The sequence below is a fragment of the Anomaloglossus baeobatrachus genome, chromosome 4, assembly GCF_048569485.1.
Source record: "Anomaloglossus baeobatrachus isolate aAnoBae1 chromosome 4, aAnoBae1.hap1, whole genome shotgun sequence".
Taxonomy (NCBI): domain Eukaryota; kingdom Metazoa; phylum Chordata; class Amphibia; order Anura; family Aromobatidae; genus Anomaloglossus; species Anomaloglossus baeobatrachus.
The window spans coordinates 644951751-644961634 of NC_134356.1; the positions used below are offsets into that span (position 1 = coordinate 644951751).

The 9884-nt window shown below is 45.7% G+C and overlaps 23 non-coding genes across 23 annotated transcripts; all 23 read right to left on the reverse strand.

Moving 5' to 3' along the window:
- Positions 1–273: 273 nt before the first annotated feature.
- LOC142304551 (U4 spliceosomal RNA) lies at positions 274–414 on the reverse strand. Its single transcript, XR_012753208.1, has one exon. It is a non-coding gene; the product is annotated as a U4 spliceosomal RNA (small nuclear RNA).
- Positions 415–698: 284 nt separating this feature from the next.
- On the reverse strand, positions 699–839 carry LOC142305305 (U4 spliceosomal RNA). Its single transcript, XR_012753928.1, has one exon. It is a non-coding gene; the product is annotated as a U4 spliceosomal RNA (small nuclear RNA).
- A 282-nt stretch (positions 840–1121) lies between these two features.
- On the reverse strand, positions 1122–1262 carry LOC142304907 (U4 spliceosomal RNA). The gene has a single exon (XR_012753548.1). It is a non-coding gene; the product is annotated as a U4 spliceosomal RNA (small nuclear RNA).
- Positions 1263–1546: 284 nt separating this feature from the next.
- LOC142304646 (U4 spliceosomal RNA) lies at positions 1547–1687 on the reverse strand. Its single transcript, XR_012753301.1, has one exon. It is a non-coding gene; the product is annotated as a U4 spliceosomal RNA (small nuclear RNA).
- A 284-nt stretch (positions 1688–1971) lies between these two features.
- Positions 1972–2112, reverse strand: LOC142304908 (U4 spliceosomal RNA). The gene has a single exon (XR_012753549.1). It is a non-coding gene; the product is annotated as a U4 spliceosomal RNA (small nuclear RNA).
- A 284-nt stretch (positions 2113–2396) lies between these two features.
- LOC142304552 (U4 spliceosomal RNA) lies at positions 2397–2537 on the reverse strand. The gene has a single exon (XR_012753209.1). It is a non-coding gene; the product is annotated as a U4 spliceosomal RNA (small nuclear RNA).
- Positions 2538–2821: 284 nt separating this feature from the next.
- On the reverse strand, positions 2822–2962 carry LOC142304909 (U4 spliceosomal RNA). Its single transcript, XR_012753550.1, has one exon. It is a non-coding gene; the product is annotated as a U4 spliceosomal RNA (small nuclear RNA).
- Positions 2963–3246: 284 nt separating this feature from the next.
- Positions 3247–3387, reverse strand: LOC142305342 (U4 spliceosomal RNA). The gene has a single exon (XR_012753963.1). It is a non-coding gene; the product is annotated as a U4 spliceosomal RNA (small nuclear RNA).
- A 284-nt stretch (positions 3388–3671) lies between these two features.
- On the reverse strand, positions 3672–3812 carry LOC142304910 (U4 spliceosomal RNA). Its single transcript, XR_012753551.1, has one exon. It is a non-coding gene; the product is annotated as a U4 spliceosomal RNA (small nuclear RNA).
- A 284-nt stretch (positions 3813–4096) lies between these two features.
- Positions 4097–4237, reverse strand: LOC142305336 (U4 spliceosomal RNA). The gene has a single exon (XR_012753958.1). It is a non-coding gene; the product is annotated as a U4 spliceosomal RNA (small nuclear RNA).
- Positions 4238–4521: 284 nt separating this feature from the next.
- Positions 4522–4662, reverse strand: LOC142304598 (U4 spliceosomal RNA). The gene has a single exon (XR_012753253.1). It is a non-coding gene; the product is annotated as a U4 spliceosomal RNA (small nuclear RNA).
- Positions 4663–4946: 284 nt separating this feature from the next.
- LOC142305312 (U4 spliceosomal RNA) lies at positions 4947–5087 on the reverse strand. The gene has a single exon (XR_012753935.1). It is a non-coding gene; the product is annotated as a U4 spliceosomal RNA (small nuclear RNA).
- Positions 5088–5371: 284 nt separating this feature from the next.
- Positions 5372–5512, reverse strand: LOC142304911 (U4 spliceosomal RNA). Its single transcript, XR_012753552.1, has one exon. It is a non-coding gene; the product is annotated as a U4 spliceosomal RNA (small nuclear RNA).
- Positions 5513–5796: 284 nt separating this feature from the next.
- LOC142304912 (U4 spliceosomal RNA) lies at positions 5797–5937 on the reverse strand. Its single transcript, XR_012753553.1, has one exon. It is a non-coding gene; the product is annotated as a U4 spliceosomal RNA (small nuclear RNA).
- A 284-nt stretch (positions 5938–6221) lies between these two features.
- Positions 6222–6362, reverse strand: LOC142304504 (U4 spliceosomal RNA). Its single transcript, XR_012753163.1, has one exon. It is a non-coding gene; the product is annotated as a U4 spliceosomal RNA (small nuclear RNA).
- A 284-nt stretch (positions 6363–6646) lies between these two features.
- LOC142304913 (U4 spliceosomal RNA) lies at positions 6647–6787 on the reverse strand. Its single transcript, XR_012753554.1, has one exon. It is a non-coding gene; the product is annotated as a U4 spliceosomal RNA (small nuclear RNA).
- A 284-nt stretch (positions 6788–7071) lies between these two features.
- Positions 7072–7212, reverse strand: LOC142304914 (U4 spliceosomal RNA). The gene has a single exon (XR_012753555.1). It is a non-coding gene; the product is annotated as a U4 spliceosomal RNA (small nuclear RNA).
- A 284-nt stretch (positions 7213–7496) lies between these two features.
- On the reverse strand, positions 7497–7637 carry LOC142305304 (U4 spliceosomal RNA). The gene has a single exon (XR_012753927.1). It is a non-coding gene; the product is annotated as a U4 spliceosomal RNA (small nuclear RNA).
- Positions 7638–7921: 284 nt separating this feature from the next.
- On the reverse strand, positions 7922–8062 carry LOC142305337 (U4 spliceosomal RNA). Its single transcript, XR_012753959.1, has one exon. It is a non-coding gene; the product is annotated as a U4 spliceosomal RNA (small nuclear RNA).
- Positions 8063–8346: 284 nt separating this feature from the next.
- LOC142304599 (U4 spliceosomal RNA) lies at positions 8347–8487 on the reverse strand. The gene has a single exon (XR_012753254.1). It is a non-coding gene; the product is annotated as a U4 spliceosomal RNA (small nuclear RNA).
- A 284-nt stretch (positions 8488–8771) lies between these two features.
- Positions 8772–8912, reverse strand: LOC142304915 (U4 spliceosomal RNA). Its single transcript, XR_012753556.1, has one exon. It is a non-coding gene; the product is annotated as a U4 spliceosomal RNA (small nuclear RNA).
- Positions 8913–9196: 284 nt separating this feature from the next.
- LOC142304578 (U4 spliceosomal RNA) lies at positions 9197–9337 on the reverse strand. Its single transcript, XR_012753234.1, has one exon. It is a non-coding gene; the product is annotated as a U4 spliceosomal RNA (small nuclear RNA).
- Positions 9338–9621: 284 nt separating this feature from the next.
- On the reverse strand, positions 9622–9762 carry LOC142304575 (U4 spliceosomal RNA). The gene has a single exon (XR_012753231.1). It is a non-coding gene; the product is annotated as a U4 spliceosomal RNA (small nuclear RNA).
- Between the last annotated feature and the right edge of the window lie 122 nt (positions 9763–9884).

Consider the following 9884-nt stretch of genomic DNA (forward strand, 5'->3'; position numbering starts at 1 on the left):
GGTCACCAAGAAATCCCCGCTTTCCAGGAAGAGCTCGTTTATGTTATGGAGAGTTCCAAATGCCCACTTCCTTTCTTCCGCCGCTGCAAGGGTCCCTAGGAGAAGACAGTCGAAAGATTCCCAGAAGAGGTACTTTTCAAGGCTTACCTGCAGGCCAACTCTCTCTCTTTCTGATCCAGGTGTAAACGACCATTAGACTGTTGAGGGAAGCAAGAGTTATTTTCCACCACTGGGAGGAGCTAATTTTCTGTCATTTGCATACCATGAATTAAGCCTCCTGAGAGACCAACAAAAATTGCCAATGCTGACTGTATTTCAAGTCATCATGGCGGGGTATTGGTAAAAGTTTTCAATTAGCAATAATCACGCCTCAGTTAAACCTCATGGGCTACGATACTGCCACTGCGCAAAGTTAAAGGAGTTCAGGTCACCAAGAAATCCCCGCTTTCCAGGAAGAGCTCGTTTATGTTATGGAGAGTTCCAAATGCCCACTTCCTTTCTTCCGCCGCTGCAAGGGTCTCTAGGAGAAGACAGTCGGAAGATTCCCGGAAGAGGTACTTTTCAAGGATTACCTGCAGGCCAACTCTCTCTCTTTCTGATCCAGGTGTAAACGACCATTAGACTGTTGAGGGAAGCAAGAGTTATTTTCCACCACTGGGAGGAGCTAATTTTCTGTCATTTGCATACCATGAATTAAGCCTCCTGAGAGACCAACAGAAATTGCCAATGCTGACTGTATTTCAAGTCATCATGGCGGGGTATTGGGAAAAGTTTTCAATTAGCAATAATCACGCCTCGGTTAAACCTCATGGGCTACGATACTGCCACTGCGCAAAGTTAAAGGAGTTCAGGTCACCAAGAAATCCCCGCTTTCCAGGAAGAGCTCGTTTATGTTATGGAGAGTTCCAAATGCCCACTTCCTTTTTTCCGCCGCTGCAAGGGTCCCTAGGAGAAGACAGTCGGAAGATTCCCGGAAGAGGTACTTTTCAAAGATTACCTGCAGGCCAACTCTCTCTTTCTGATCCAGGTGTAAACGACCATTAGACTGTTGAGGGAAGCAAGAGTTATTTTCCACCACTGGGAGGAGCTAATTTTCTGTCATTTGCATACCATGAATTAAGCCTCCTGAGAGACCAACAAAAATTGCCAATGCTGACTGTATTTCAAGTCATCATGGCGGGGTATTGGGAAAAGTTTTCAATTAGCAATAATCACGCCTCGGTTAAACCTCATGGGCTACGATACTGCCACTGCGCAAAGTTAAAGGAGTTCAGGTCACCAAGAAATCCCCGCTTTCCAGGAAGAGCTCGTTTATGTTATGGAGAGTTCCAAATGCCCACTTCCTTTCTTCCGCCGCTGCAAGGGTCCCTAGGAGAAGACAGTCGGAAGATTCCCGGAAGAGGTACTTTTCAAGGATTACCTGCAGGCCAACTCTCTCTCTTTCTGATCCAGGTGTAAACAACCATTAGACTGTTGAGGGAAGCAAGAGTTATTTTCCACCACTGGGAGGAGCTAATTTTCTGTCATTTGCATACCATGAATTAAGCCTCCTGAGAGACCAACAAAAATTGCCAATGCTGACTGTATTTCAAGTCATCATGGCGGGGTATTGGGAAAAGTTTTCAATTAGCAATAATCACGCCTCGGTTAAACCTCATGGGCTACAATACTGCCACTACGCAAAGTTAAAGGAGTTCAGGTCACCAAGAAATCCCCGCTTTCCAGGAAGAGCTCGTTTATGTTATGGAGAGTTCCAAATGCCCACTTCCTTTCTTCCGCCGCTGCAAGGGTCCCTAGGAGAAGACAGTCGGAAGATTCCCGCAAGAGGTACTTTTCAAGGATTACCTGCAGGCCAACTCTCTCTCTTTCTGATCCAGGTGTAAACGACCATTAGACTGTTGAGGGAAGCAAGAGTTATTTTCCACCACTGGGAGGAGCTAATTTTCTGTCATTTGCATACCATGAATTAAGCCTCCTGAGAGACCAACAAAAATTGCCAATGCTGACTGTATTTCAAGTCATCATGGCGGGGTATTGGGAAAAGTTTTCAATTAGCAATAATCACGCCTCGGTTAAACCTCATGGGCTACGATACTGCCACTGCGCAAAGTTAAAGGAGTTCAGGTCACCAAGAAATCCCCGCTTTCCAGGAAGAGCTCGTTTATGTTATGGAGAGTTCCAAATGCCCACTTCCTTTCTTCCGCCGCTGCAAGGGTCCCTAGGAGAAGACAGTCGAAAGATTCCCAGAAGAGGTACTTTTCAAGGCTTACCTGCAGGCCAACTCTCTCTCTTTCTGATCCAGGTGTAAACGACCATTAGACTGTTGAGGGAAGCAAGAGTTATTTTCCACCACTGGGAGGAGCTAATTTTCTGTCATTTGCATACCATGAATTAAGCCTCCTGAGAGACCAACAAAAATTGCCAATGCTGACTGTATTTCAAGTCATCATGGCGGGGTATTGGTAAAAGTTTTCAATTAGCAATAATCACGCCTCAGTTAAACCTCATGGGCTACGATACTGCCACTGCGCAAAGTTAAAGGAGTTCAGGTCACCAAGAAATCCCCGCTTTCCAGGAAGAGCTCGTTTATGTTATGGAGAGTTCCAAATGCCCACTTCCTTTCTTCCGCCGCTGCAAGGGTCTCTAGGAGAAGACAGTCGGAAGATTCCCGGAAGAGGTACTTTTCAAGGATTACCTGCAGGCCAACTCTCTCTCTTTCTGATCCAGGTGTAAACGACCATTAGACTGTTGAGGGAAGCAAGAGTTATTTTCCACCACTGGGAGGAGCTAATTTTCTGTCATTTGCATACCATGAATTAAGCCTCCTGAGAGACCAACAAAAATTGCCAATGCTGACTGTATTTCAAGTCATCATGGCGGGGTATTGGGAAAAGTTTTCAATTAGCAATAATCACGCCTCGGTTAAACCTCATGGGCTACGATACTGCCACTGCGCAAAGTTAAAGGAGTTCAGGTCACCAAGAAATCCCCGCTTTCCAGGAAGAGCTCGTTTATGTTATGGAGAGTTCCAAATGCCCACTTCCTTTTTTCCGCCGCTGCAAGGGTCCCTAGGAGAAGACAGTCGAAAGATTCCCAGAAGAGGTACTTTTCAAGGCTTACCTGCAGGCCAACTCTCTCTCTTTCTGATCCAGGTGTAAACGACCATTAGACTGTTGAGGGAAGCAAGAGTTATTTTCCACCACTGGGAGGAGCTAATTTTCTGTCATTTGCATACCATGAATTAAGCCTCCTGAGAGACCAACAAAAATTGCCAATGCTGACTGTATTTCAAGTCATCATGGCGGGGTATTGGGAAAAGTTTTCAATTAGCAATAATCACGCCTCGGTTAAACCTCATGGGCTACGATACTGCCACTGCGCAAAATTAAAGGAGTTCAGGTCACCAAGAAATCCCCGCTTTCCAGGAAGAGCTCGTTTATGTTATGGAGAGTTCCAAATGCCCACTTCCTTTCTTCCGCCGCTGCAAGGGTCCCTAGGAGAAGACAGTCGGAAGATTCCCGGACGAGGTACTTTTCAAGGATTACCTGCAGGCCAACTCTCTCTCTTTCAGATCCAGGTGTAAACAACCATTAGACTGTTGAGGGAAGCAAGAGTTATTTTCCACCACTGGGAGGAGCTAATTTTCTGTCATTTGCATACCATGAATTAAGCCTCCTGAGAGACCAACAAAAATTGCCAATGCTGACTGTATTTCAAGTCATCATGGCGGGGTATTGGGAAAAGTTTTCAATTAGCAATAATCACGCCTCGGTTAAACCTCATGGGCTACGATACTGCCACTGCGCAAAGTTAAAGGAGTTCAGATCACCAAGAAATCCCCGCTTTCCAGGAAGAGCTCGTTTATGTTATGGAGAGTTCCAAATGCCCACTTCCTTTCTTCCGCCGCTGCAAGGGTCCCTAGAAGAAGACAGTCGAAAGATTCCCGGAAGAGGTACTTTTCAAGGATTACCTGCAGGCCAACTCTCTCTCTTTCTGATCCAGGTGTAAACGACCATTAGACTGTTGAGGGAAGCAAGAGTTATTTTCCACCACTGGGAGGAGCTAATTTTCTGTCATTTGCATACCATGAATTAAGCCTCCTTAGAGACCAACAAAAATTGCCAATGCTGACTGTATTTCAAGTCATCATGGCGGGGTATTGGGAAAAGTTTTCAATTAGCAATAATCACGCCTCAGTTAAACCTCATGGGCTACGATACTGCCACTGCGCAAAGTTAAAGGAGTTCAGGTCACCAAGAAATCCCCGCTTTCCAGGAAGAGCTCGTTTATGTTATGGAGAGTTCCAAATGCCCACTTCCTTTCTTCCGCCGCTGCAAGGGTCCCTAGGAGAAGACAGTCGGAAGATTCCCGGAAGAGGTACTTTTCAAGGATTACCTGCAGGCCAACTCTCTCTCTTTCTGATCCAGGTGTAAACAACCATTAGACTGTTGAGGGAAGCAAGAGTTATTTTCCACTACTGGGAGGAGCTAATTTTCTGTCATTTGCATACCATGAATTAAGCCTCCTGAGAGACCAACAAAAATTGCCAATGCTGACTGTATTTCAAGTCATCATGGCGGGGTATTGGGAAAAGTTTTCAATTAACAATAATCACGCCTCGGTTAAACCTCATGGGCTACGATACTGCCACTGCGCAAAGTTAAAGGAGTTCAGGTCACCAAGAAATCCCCGCTTTCCAGGTAGAGCTCGTTTATGTTATGGAGAGTTCCAAATGCCCACTTCCTTTCTTCCGCCGCTGCAAGGGTCCCTAGGAGAAGACAGTCGGAAGATTCCCGGAAGAGGTACTTTTCAAGGATTACCTGCAGGCCAACTCTCTCTCTTTCTGATCCAGGTGTAAACGACCATTAGACTGTTGAGGGAAGCAAGAGTTATTTTCCACCACTGGGAGGAGCTAATTTTCTGTCATTTGCATACCATGAATTAAGCCTCCTGAGAGACCAACAAAAATTGCCAATGCTAACTGTATTTCAAGTCATCATGGCGGGGTATTGGGAAAAGTTTTCAATTAGCAATAATCACGCCTCGGTGAAACCTCATGGGCTACGATACTGCCACTGCGCAAAGTTAAAGGAGTTCAGGTCACCAAGAAATCCCCGCTTTCCAGGAAGAGCTCGTTTATGTTATGGAGAGTTCCAAATGCCCACTTCCTTTCTTCCGCCGCTGCAAGGGTCCCTAGGAGAAGACAGTCGGAAGATTCCCGGAAGAGGTACTTTTCAAGGATTACCTGCAGGCCAACTCTCTCTCTTTCTGATCCAGGTGTAAACGACCATTAGACTGTTGAGGGAAGCAAGAGTTATTTTCCACCACTGGGAGGAGCTAATTTTCTGTCATTTGCATACCATGAATTAAGCCTCCTGAGAGACCAACAAAAATTGCCAATGCTGACTGTATTTCAAGTCATCATGGCGGGGTATTGGGAAAAGTTTTCAATTAGCAATAATCACGCCTCGGTTAAACCTCATGGGCTACGATACTGCCACTGCGCAAAGTTAAAGGAGTTCAGGTCACCAAGAAATCCCCGCTTTCCAGGAAGAGCTCGTTTATGTTATGGAGAGTTCCAAATGCCCACTTCCTTTCTTCCGCCGCTGCAAGGGTCCCTAGGAGAAGACAGTCGAAAGATTCCCAGAAGAGGTACTTTTCAAGGCTTACCTGCAGGCCAACTCTCTCTCTTTCTGATCCAGGTGTAAACGACCATTAGACTGTTGAGGGAAGCAAGAGTTATTTTCCACCACTGGGAGGAGCTAATTTTCTGTCATTTGCATACCATGAATTAAGCCTCCTGAGAGACCAACAAAAATTGCCAATGCTGACTGTATTTCAAGTCATCATGGCGGGGTATTGGGAAAAGTTTTCAATTAGCAATAATCACGCCTCGGTTAAACCTCATGGGCTACGATACTGCCACTGCGCAAAGTTAAAGGAGTTCAGGTCACCAAGAAATCCCCGCTTTCCAGGAAGAGCTCGTTTATGTTATGGAGAGTTCCAAATGCCCACTTCCTTTCTTCCGCCGCTGCAAGGGTCCCTAGGAGAAGACAGTCGGAAGATTCCCGGAAGAGGTACTTTTCAAAGATTACCTGCAGGCCAACTCTCTCTCTTTCTGATCCAGGTGTAAACGACCATTAGACTGTTGAGGGAAGCAAGAGTTATTTTCCACCACTGGGAGGAGCTAATTTTCTGTCATTTGCATACCATGAATTAAGCCTCCTGAGAGACCAACAAAAATTGCCAATGCTGACTGTATTTCAAGTCATCATGGCGGGGTATTGGGAAAAGTTTTCAATTAGCAATAATCACGCCTCAGTTAAACCTCATGGGCTACGATACTGCCACTGCGCAAAGTTAAAGGAGTTCAGGTCACCAAGAAATCCCCGCTTTCCAGGAAGAGCTCGTTTATGTTATGGAGAGTTCCAAATGCCCACTTCCTTTCTTCCGCCGCTGCAAGGGTCCCTAGGAGAAGACAGTCGGAAGATTCCCGGAAGAGGTATTTTTCAAGGATTACCTGCAGGCCAACTCTCTCTCTTTCTGATCCAGGTGTAAACGACCATTAGACTGTTGAGGGAAGCAAGAGTTATTTTCCACCACTGGGAGGAGCTAATTTTCTGTCATTTGCATACCATGAATTAAGCCTCCTGAGAGACCAACAAAAATTGCCAATGCTGACTGTATTTCAAGTCATCATGGCGGGGTATTGGGAAAAGTTTTCAATTAGCAATAATCACGCCTCGGTTAAACCTCATGGGCTACGATACTGCCACTGCGCAAAGTTAAAGGAGTTCAGGTCACCAAGAAATCCCCGCTTTCCAGGAAGAGCTCGTTTATGTTATGGAGAGTTCCAAATGCCCACTTCCTTTTTTCCGCCGCTGCAAGGGTCCCTAGGAGAAGACAGTCGAAAGATTCCCAGAAGAGGTACTTTTCAAGGCTTACCTGCAGGCCAACTCTCTCTCTTTCTGATCCAGGTGTAAACGACCATTAGACTGTTGAGGGAAGCAAGAGTTATTTTCCACCACTGGGAGGAGCTAATTTTCTGTCATTTGCATACCATGAATTAAGCCTCCTGAGAGACCAACAAAAATTGCCAATGCTGACTGTATTTCAAGTCATCATGGCGGGGTATTGGGAAAAGTTTTCAATTAGCAATAATCACGCCTCGGTTAAACCTCATGGGCTACGATACTGCCACTGCGCAAAGTTAAAGGAGTTCAGGTCACCAAGAAATCCCCGCTTTCCAGGAAGAGCTCGTTTATGTTATGGAGAGTTCCAAATGCCCACTTCCTTTCTTCCGCCGCTGCAAGGGTCCCTAGGAGAAGACAGTCGGAAGATTCCCGGACGAGGTACTTTTCAAGGATTACCTGCAGGCCAACTCTCTCTCTTTCAGATCCAGGTGTAAACAACCATTAGACTGTTGAGGGAAGCAAGAGTTATTTTCCACCACTGGGAGGAGCTAATTTTCTGTCATTTGCATACCATGAATTAAGCCTCCTGAGAGACCAACAAAAATTGCCAATGCTGACTGTATTTCAAGTCATCATGGCGGGGTATTGGGAAAAGTTTTCAATTAGCAATAATCACGCCTCGGTTAAACCTCATGGGCTACGATACTGCCAATGCGCAAAGTTAAAGGAGTTCAGGTCACCAAGAAATCCCCGCTTTCCAGGAAGAGCTCGTTTATGTTATGGAGAGTTCCAAATGCCCACTTCCTTTCTTCCGCCGCTGCAAGGGTCCCTAGAAGAAGACAGTCGAAAGATTCCCGGAAGAGGTACTTTTCAAGGATTACCTGCAGGCCAACTCTCTCTCTTTCTGATCCAGGTGTAAACGACCATTAGACTGTTGAGGGAAGCAAGAGTTATTTTCCACCACTGGGAGGAGCTAATTTTCTGTCATTTGCATACCATGAATTAAGCCTCCTTAGAGACCAACAAAAATTGCCAATGCTGACTGTATTTCAAGTCATCATGGCGGGGTATTGGGAAAAGTTTTCAATTAGCAATAATCACGCCTCAGTTAAACCTCATGGGCTACGATACTGCCACTGCGCAAAGTTAAAGGAGTTCAGGTCACCAAGAAATCCCCGCTTTCCAGGAAGAGCTCGTTTATGTTATGGAGAGTTCCAAATGCCCACTTCCTTTCTTCCGCCGCTGCAAGGGTCCCTAGGAGAAGACAGTCGGAAGATTCCCGGAAGAGGTACTTTTCAAGGATTACCTGCAGGCCAACTCTCTCTCTTTCTGATCCAGGTGTAAACAACCATTAGACTGTTGAGGGAAGCAAGAGTTATTTTCCACTACTGGGAGGAGCTAATTTTCTGTCATTTGCATACCATGAATTAAGCCTCCTGAGAGACCAACAAAAATTGCCAATGCTGACTGTATTTCAAGTCATCATGGCGGGGTATTGGGAAAAGTTTTCAATTAACAATAATCACGCCTCGGTTAAACCTCATGGGCTACGATACTGCCACTGCGCAAAGTTAAAGGAGTTCAGGTCACCAAGAAATCCCCGCTTTCCAGGTAGAGCTCGTTTATGTTATGGAGAGTTCCAAATGCCCACTTCCTTTCTTCCGCCGCTGCAAGGGTCCCTAGGAGAAGACAGTCGGAAGATTCCCGGAAGAGGTACTTTTCAAGGATTACCTGCAGGCCAACTCTCTCTCTTTCTGATCCAGGTGTAAACGACCATTAGACTGTTGAGGGAAGCAAGAGTTATTTTCCACCACTGGGAGGAGCTAATTTTCTGTCATTTGCATACCATGAATTAAGCCTCCTGAGAGACCAACAAAAATTGCCAATGCTGACTGTATTTCAAGTCATCATGGCGGGGTATTGGGAAAAGTTTTCAATTAGCAATAATCACGCCTCGGTTAAACCTCATGGGCTACGATACTGCCACTGCGCAAAGTTAAAGGAGTTCAGGTCACCAAGAAATCCCCGCTTTCCAGGAAGAGCTCGTTTATGTTATGGAGAGTTCCAAATGCCCACTTCCTTTCTTCCGCCGCTGCAAGGGTCCCTAGGAGAAGACAGTCGAAAGATTCCCAGAAGAGGTACTTTTCAAGGCTTACCTGCAGGCCAACTCTCTCTCTTTCTGATCCAGGTGTAAACGACCATTAGACTGTTGAGGGAAGCAAGAGTTATTTTCCACCACTGGGAGGAGCTAATTTTCTGTCATTTGCATACCATGAATTAAGCCTCCTGAGAGACCAACAAAAATTGCCAATGCTGACTGTATTTCAAGTCATCATGGCGGGGTATTGGGAAAAGTTTTCAATTAGCAATAATCACGCCTCGGTTAAACCTCATGGGCTGCGATACTGCCACTGCGCAAAGTTAAAGGAGTTCAGGTCACCAAGAAATCCCCGCTTTCCAGGAAGAGCTCGTTTATGTTATGGAGAGTTCCAAATGCCCACTTCCTTTCTTCCGCCGCTGCAAGGGTCCCTAGGAGAAGACAGTCGGAAGATTCCCGGAAGAGGTACTTTTCAAAGATTACCTGCAGGCCAACTCTCTCTCTTTCTGATCCAGGTGTAAACGACCATTAGACTGTTGAGGGAAGCAAGAGTTATTTTCCACCACTGGGAGGAGCTAATTTTCTGTCATTTGCATACCATGAATTAAGCCTCCTGAGAGACCAACAAAAATTGCCAATGCTGACTGTATTTCAAGTCATCATGGTGGGGTATTGGGAAAAGTTTTCAATTAGCAATAATCACGCCTCGGTTAAACCTCATGGGCTACGATACTGCCACTGCGCAAAGTTAAAGATTCACGGAGCAGGTACTTTTCAAGGATTACCTACAGGCCAACTCTCTCTCTTTCTGATCCAGGTGTAAACGACCATTAGACTGTTGAGGGAAGCAAGAGTTATTTTCCACCACTGGG